The sequence below is a fragment of the Ictidomys tridecemlineatus genome, chromosome 13 (assembly GCF_052094955.1).
Source record: "Ictidomys tridecemlineatus isolate mIctTri1 chromosome 13, mIctTri1.hap1, whole genome shotgun sequence".
NCBI lineage: Eukaryota > Metazoa > Chordata > Mammalia > Rodentia > Sciuridae > Ictidomys > Ictidomys tridecemlineatus.
The window spans coordinates 79956530-79965166 of NC_135489.1; the positions used below are offsets into that span (position 1 = coordinate 79956530).

Genomic DNA, 8637 nt, shown 5'->3' on the forward strand with positions numbered 1-8637 from the left:
GTGTTTCCCACTGATAAAAAAATGTAGCATCACATTTTCAAGGTAAAATGAACACAGAACTAAATGCTATCATCCAATGGCATATGGCTCAGACAAACCAGAAGAAAGCTTTGGATACTGCCAATGGTCACAGAGTTAAAAAAAAAATCCTCAAAATCTTTTGGCCACAAAGATCCCTTATATATCATTTGGTTTATAGGACAACATAATAAATTGTGTAAAAGAATATACTTAGTAAAATGGTGATTGCTTCAAAATATAAGAAACATGCAGAGCCTCTTTTAGTGCAAATTGTAATGTGACTTCCTGTTCTTCAAAGATGCCTTTCTGCCTCTGTTCTTACCTGACTGACTACATGCCAGAAATCTGGCAAATACAGTCAGGATTTATTAAATATCATTATTCTGACAGAGGCTACTATAATTAGAAAATGGTTTATCCTTTCTGAAATTCCTTTTGGAGTTTAATTCCCAGTGTAAGGTATTGAGAAAGTGGAAACTTAATCCAAAAAAAAAGCATTTTAAGGCAGCATTTTTAGGAGGCTTTAGGATTAGATAGATTAGATAAGGTAATCAAGGTGAGGCTGCCCATCATGTTGAAATCCTATGCTTATATAAGAGAGCAGAGTACATACCCATGAGCACATCTGTCCCCTGTGACATCTTGGGGTCCTGTCAGGAAGAAAATCATCACCCAATGTGACCCTTTGATCTTGAAATTTCAAAACAATGAGCCAAAATAAATCTCTTTTCTTTGAAATGTACCCACTCTGTGGTATTGTGTTATTTGTAACAGGAAATGGATTAATTACAGACACTGACAGAACTCAGCTCAAGTTCACAACCACATTGTTAACTCATGTGACTGGTGAGGGGGAAAGTCAATAAGGCTGCAGTTTCTGAAGTCTGCCTGAGAGCTAGTCACAGGCCAGGTAATGTTGCTGAGGGGATGGCTACCTATTGCCTTCTCTTTTGAAACTGGCCAGTCAAGCCATTGCACATTCATGTAAGCCATTCAAAACACTGAAAAAGTATTTTCAAAGCCTTACCCAAAAGCCTCTAATGCCTCCATATGCCTTCTGAGTGTGTTATGTATGCCTCAGTATCAACACTGCATGAACAGCATATGGTTCTTTGATGGAATGTAATGGGGAATGACAGGCTGTTTCAAGATGCTCTATCATCAATTTCATGAATAATGCATTAGTGTAACAGGTATAATCAGTGTCATTTAAGTCTTCAGGCTCCAGAGAGACAACAGCAGCATGCATAAGAATCAATGATATGCTTTCATGTTTTAAATGGTATTTTATCTCAAATATCAGTCTTTATTTATTTCCTTTGGAAGCAAGGTTATATTTCCCATTGTAGAAAATAATTAAATAGAAATATATATAGCAGCTCCATAATTGAAGTTAAACTTGGGTTATACCCCTTTATTTAAATCCAGGAAATAAAAATAAATAAATACTTAAAGGGGAATATATTTAAGTATTAAAAGATGATTATACAATTTTGATAAAATTCATTTTTATAAGACTCACTTCAGAAAGAAATGTTTCACAATGAGTGTATCCATGTAATTGTGAGCATACTAATGATACGATACTTCATAACAGATATAAAGCTTTACTATTAGAATCAACTTCTCAAATAACATTAACTCTAATTTTATGATTATATTTCCTCACTGACTGGATTCACTAAACATCTTTCTGGAATTTGAGGTAATTACAGTGTTATTTTAATTGGAAGATAGATAAGGATGTCAAATCTGTGAATTTGTTAATGTGAAAAAAAAATGCTACTTTTGAAACCAATTTAGATACAGATATATCCTCCCAACAAACTAGGCACTGCTAAAGCAATCCTTTTGCTGCTGCATTTTGTGTATTTCAACTGATTAATCAGAGGAAAAAGAGTAGGCTGATTGTCTTTTTTATGGATAAGCATGCAGTTTATAAATTTATTCTTTTGGGATAATAATTGCTACATTCTCATTTTTAGATCCCCCACAAAATTTATACTAAGCTTTGCAGATAATGTAGTACACAGATAGTATTTAATAAAATTATATTACATTTAAAATTAGAATTTTGAAAATCAGAGGGTAAAGTCATACTTTCTGTGGATACAGGTGGCCAAGTCACTTGGGTAAGTTCTTTTAGTATTAACATGTATCTTAGAAAGCAAAATTGCCATACCCAATATTCCAAATGATGTATTTTAACAACTAACCATGTCATAAAAAAATCACTTTATATTAACCAATGATATCAGTTCCACAAAGTAATGTCTTTTTTTCACCAAACTGCTTGTTACTTGTAAATCTTATAAGTTAACAATAAAACAAAGAAATAAATGGATGTAAAGTTTTATGTTGATCTTTTAGTACATCCCTTTAACCTAAAATAAGTCCCCTTTGATTATCCTAAAAAGTCTATTTGAACAATGACAATGACAGTTAACTCACTTATTTGTTGTGTTAACTTTAATTATAAAATTCAACATCATCCCTACTTTTAATTTGGTTGTATAAGCCAAATGAATTCAATCCCATAGTTGTACCATATGCATTCATAGGCATAGCTATGGTCACTGGCTGAGAGAGATTTAATATTTAGAGCTAAATCTCTTAGCTTCATGGTGGATCATGTCTCTTCTTTGATAGGGAAAATAATGGCCCTTGAAGTATGTGCAAATTCTAATCCTAAGAAGTTGTGAATTTATCACCTAACTCTGTAGAGAGAGGGGAAGTTATGTTAAAGGTTTTAAGACAGGATCATCCTGGAACCCAATTAGATTACAAAGGAAAGTGAATCAGGAGGGTCTTTCAGCAAAAATTGGGAAGATGGTGAGTACAAAGGTTGCGGCCATGTGGTGCCATGAGCCAGGGAACACTAGCAGCCTTCAAAGTCTGAAAGAGGCTAGAAGGTATATCTCCCTTGAAGCTTTCAGAATGAACCCAGTCCTATGAATACCTGGAGGTTCTTCCAGTGAGACCTGGATCTAACCTCTCTCTAATCACAGAATTGCAAGAGTGTGTTGCTATTAGCTTAAGCTGAGAAGTTTAGGGAAATTCGTTATAAAAACAACAGGGAAGAAATATCTCTCTGCTTTCCCATTTCAACCTAAAACCATCTTTCTTCACATATATGTGATACAATTCATCAGATTTAGTATTTATTAAATAAATAACACTTTCTCTCTAGTAGAGTCCATTGCTAGAAACAAGAGACTGTAATGGTTTAGATATGCAGTGTCTTCCAAAAGCTCATGTGTGAGACAATGCAAGAAATTTACAAGTGAAATAATTGGGTTATGAGTACCTTAAACTAATCTATACATTGATTCACTTAAATGGATTAATGACATGGTAAGTGTAGACAGGTAGGGTGTAGCTGGACAAGGTAGGTCTTTGAGGGTGGGGCATATATTGTATCATTCATGAGCAGAGACCTTTCTCTGCTTCCTAGTGCCATGTTCTGAGTTGCTTTCCTCTGCCACACACTCCCACCATGTTGTTTTGCCCAGAGCAATGGAGTCAGCTATCTATGGACTGAGACCTCTGTAACCATGAGTGCCAAGTAAACTTTTCCTCCTCTGTTGTTCTTGTTGGGTGTTTTGATCAGAGACATGAGAAAGATAAAACAGAGACCAGGCCAAAATTGTATTTTCCTCACATAGCTTATACTCTATCACTCATTATTAAATCCACTTTCTAAAATTACAGTGACCAAATTTCCAAGGATATATTTCCTAGTACACCAACATCTTCAATCTCTATCATCCTTTTACTGCTTTGATTACTAGGAGGTGAGTGTCATTAGGACTGGTGACTTCCACTGAAATTGAGATCCATTAAGGAAATATTTAGCCTTTTTAAATGTATTTGTTGGGCAAATTAATTCATCTTTTTTTTAGTGCTTAGTTATTGAATATAAGACATCAAAAATAAAATAGCTAAATATACAAATACTCTATCATCATAGAGCTTACGATTTATTATTAGGATTAATACACTGGGTTATTATTAGTATTAATACATTATGTATTAATATTCAATGAGCTATTGTCCAAAATGATTTTTTAAATGCTTCTATTTTTTATGTAATTGAAAAAGATAAATGCAAACATAGCATATATAGGTGGGTGTTTTCAACTGTTGGTTTAATGGCAAGAAAATATTTTTAAATTTGCTGTGTTCTGCTGATTCATTAGATTAAATGAAGGTAGGAATTGAACTAGATTCTCTTTTTCCCAATGTTAATGTAATTTCTTAAAATTTTCCTACAAAATAATATGCTTAAAGCTTGTAACTACAATGAAATCTTCAAATTTTGTCATTTTGTAATTCTTGCCCATAGTTGATCACGAGTATTTCAAATTCTGATGACCACACCAGAAATCATTTGAAAAATGTGCTATTCTTCTATACTTTCCAACATTGTACTTTATACAATCCTGTTCTGTTTTAATACTTCTATGTTTGGAAAAAATGATATTCTTTTTTCATGAAACTGAAAACTTGAGCTTTGTGAATAACAATAAGTAACTTTATTTTTTAAAATTTATTTTTTAGTTTTAGGTGAACCCAATATTGTTATTTTTTTGTTTTTATGTGGTGCTAAGGATCAAACCCAGTGCCTCATGCATGCTATGTAAGCACTCTACCACTGAGCCACACCCCAGCCCACAATAAGTAACTTTAGAATCAGAACTAAGATAATCTGCAATCTAAATGGCAGTCCTACAATGACTGATACATGGTAAAATAAAAACTCAATTTTTTTTCTTTAATTTAAATTTTTTAAATTTTACTTTAAAATTTAAAGTAAAAATATTATTTAAATGATCTCTAAACAAAACAAATAGAGAATGTGCATGGATAGATGTGAACCTCCAAGACTGAATTTATGGTCATGTAACTTCAGTGTCATCCTGGTATCTATCATTTTCTCCAACAGGTGGTACTAGAGTTCTCTCACCCTCACAAAACTGAACTAGGAGCTGATCCTGGCAGTGACAGTTACTTTGTGCCTGTAACCTGGAAGAGAAAAGCTAAGGTCATTGCTGCTAACCTGGGAAACAGTACTGTCCTGCTGTCTTGCCTTGCCTTGATCAAAGACACAAACACATTGATCATTATACTTCAGAGACTAATATGGCAACGAACCACACTTATACATTTTAGTGCAGCCATTTCACTGGGTACACATTTGAAAAACGGTGAGACAGATGTGAAGCCATGGTGGTGAATAAATCAGAGAGTCCATTAAAACTTACTAAAATTGAAAATAACTGTAGCCACCAAATCTTGGGAAGAAATGAATAATGCTAATGACAGTATTCACTTTAATAATTACCACTAGGGATCAAAAAAAAAGATATTTGGAATGTTACTAACTAGAAATCATAAATGACCCACCAGGTTTTGTTGCTACTATTTAGAATCTGGGTAGGAATGCTGGAGAATAAAGGATGGAGTGTGATCCACGAGAATGTGCTATTGGTATATGTATTCTGACTGTTGAGGAAAAACAACTTTGAATTCAACCTACAGTGAGGGATAAACACCCAGAAATTAAGACTTCTATAAGAAAATGATTATAAATTTATTTCAAACTTCAATCACAAGACTATGAAAGAAACCAACAAGAACAAAAAGACTGTGCATAACTCCTTCAGGATCACAGCTCATATTACTTCATGTAAACAAGTAAAATGCTAATTCTAGAAAACTTCTAAAAAGATTTTAATCAAATTACAGAGAAATTAAGCTCAGAAATTCTTCCTTCAGAAACACCAATTCTTTTACTTTGGAAAATAAGTGGCCCGCTTCTCTTGAGAATACACATTTTTTTTTTACTTTAAAAAAAGAAAAATAATAATAATTTCACCACTGCAAAGTAAGGAAGAAACTTTTATAAATTCTTTAGTCAAAACAAAAGACATCACTGCTGCTTATCTCAGGTTTCATTCTTTCAGAACCCTCCATGATAGAAACAAGGTCCTAGAGATGATGATCACCATGGAGACACTTCCAAGAACTGATTGCAGAAGTTTTCTCGTACTTATGTTGAAAAGGCTTTCGTGCCATTGCTGTCTTAACTCTGCAGTGTTTTAAGAAATGTCTCACTGCTTTCTAAGTTCTGAACAAATAGTCAACTCGTAAGTTAGCTCAGTGTGTCTTCATCAAAGTCCTCCTTGTTAAGGTTGAAATCTTCACATTGTATACACCACTCTCCATTTGCACTGAGACCCTTCTCTTACTTTTTGGCCTGATGTGCTAATGAAGCTCCCTGGGCCTTCCCACTCTTCTCATTTCTCCAGAACACAGAGAATTAGCTATGTGTAACCAGCACATTTTCACCCTCTTGCTGAGACTCACTGCTTCAGCTGTACAGTACTAGATCGTGGTTTGATTATTTACTATTTTTGTTCCTATCAAATGGTGAAGCTTCCAGTTTGCAGAGATCTACAAGAGGAGACACTTCTTGCATCCAGGCCTCATCCATTTTATTCAATCAGACTAGCATCCCTGCTGTTTCCACCGCTGCTTCAAGCTCCGTTTTCTTCCAAAGTCTTAGTTATATTTCATAACACATTAATTGGTCTCTTCTCTGCACTTATAAAGTGATATTTGTGCTATAAAATAATTTACTGCGATTATATAAATTCTTCTAATTTGAATACATGTAGGTGTCTTCTGTATAAACAGATGGTAAACTCTTAAAGTCAGTTTTTTTTTTAAAATACTGTGTTTAACATACAGAAGATGTTCAATGACATCTTTCTGCTTTGTCCACTAATTTGCTTAGCAGGATTTCCTAATTTCTTTTTGTCATTGATTTATCTTATTTTTTTACAACCAATTTTTAATGCTATGACCATGCACTTGAAACTATTGTGAGGTTATTTTTATGTTTATTCTATTTTATTGTTTTCTTTCTTTTTTTTCTCACACTGTGCAACCCACTTCACTGCCAGCAGCCTGTGGGTACAAAAACCAGGCAATGCTTCAGAGGCACAGTTGGCTCTGGCATTAAACACCGTGAAAGCCCGAAGGGGATGAGCACGCCATAAATTCAAGCCTGTGCATTATTTGGAAAATAAATAAATAATAAGAAGTAAAGATTTAATATACTCAGAAAATTGAGGTAGCTATGAGGATGCTTGACAAGTGAAAGTGTAAGGATATAGAAATCAACATAAGTGATTCTGGTTTTAGTAGCATCAAAAATAATAAGACATACAGGAGTAAATTCAACAAAAGATTAATATTTTCACTATCATAATATTTTCAATAATAATGTAATGATGACATTTTCCCACTTACCATTAAAAATGTGGCAAAACTAAAAATAGACAACAGACCTGAATGAACTCTTCTCTAACCAGGGATGAAAATTGTCAAAGTAGATACAAAAAGATGACCTACATTTTGAGTCATTAGGGAAATGCAAAACAAAACCACAATAAGATGCTTCTTTACAAACACTGAGTGGACTCAAAATGTCAGAAAAAACAAGCATTGATGAGGATGAGGAGAAACTGGAATCCTTATGTTCTACTGACAGGTTCATGAGATGCACAGCCATTTTTGAAAACAGCTTTTCAGGTCTTTAAACCATTAAACATGAAGTTACCATGTGACCTCCCATTTCCACTGTTACTTATACAAAGGGAATTGAAACTATGCTGCTATGTTTTGAGTACAAGGTGTCCCCAGAAGCTCTGTTAATGAAGAAACATTCTGAGATGAGATGATTGGATTATGAGATCAGTAAACTAATCAGTAGATTGGGTGATAACTGTAGGGAAGTTGGGTATGGATGGAGGAGTTGGGTAAATGGGTTGTTCCATGGAAAAGTTGTTCTTCCTGAAGTCCCCCTTCTCCTATCTCTCTCTTCTTTTCTCTCATCATCCCTCCTTTTCCTTTCTTTTCTTCTCTCCTCTCTTTCTACTCCTATCCTCTCCTCCCCTCCCCTCCTCTCCTTACCATTCCCCTCTCCCCCTCCCCCCCTCTCTCTCCCCTTTACCTTGGGCACAGAGCAATGGAGTTGGCTATCCGTGGACAGAGACCTCTGAAACCTTGAATCCCATGAATTTTTCTCCTCTAAGTTGTTCTTGTTGAGTGTTTTCATCACAGGGATAACCAAACTAAAGCCTATGCAAAAATTTGCATGAGAAAATTTTTTCATAATGACTAAAATAGCATTATTTGTAATAGACAAAAAGATAGATGAAAGATAAATCACTATTGACAGACAAATGGATAAACAAATTTAATTTGGAAGGTTCTTGATTACTGACTATATAAAATAGAGATAAAGAGCTGATCCATGCTACAATATTCTTGACCGTTGAAAATATGCTGCCAAGAGAAAGAAGCCACTTCTACCAAGTTACAGCATTATTCCATGCAAAGGAAAATGCAGAATAATGATGTCTATGTAGGTAGAGAGTCCAGACTCAGATAATCTATTGGTGGTTGTCTGGTAGGGTAGAAGATAGCACGAAATGACTAAGGACATATCATGTAAGATTAAGATTATGAAAAGTTCTAAATTGATTGTGGTGGTAGTTACATGTATCTGTTCTTTATGAACCACTGAATTGTACAGTTTAAATGGAT

General features: G+C 34.4%; 1 non-coding gene across 1 annotated transcript; it reads right to left on the reverse strand.

Moving 5' to 3' along the window:
* Positions 1-6963: 6963 nt before the first annotated feature.
* LOC144370229 (small nucleolar RNA SNORA42/SNORA80 family) lies at positions 6964-7099 on the reverse strand. The gene has a single exon (XR_013430128.1). It is a non-coding gene; the product is annotated as a small nucleolar RNA SNORA42/SNORA80 family (small nucleolar RNA).
* Between the last annotated feature and the right edge of the window lie 1538 nt (positions 7100-8637).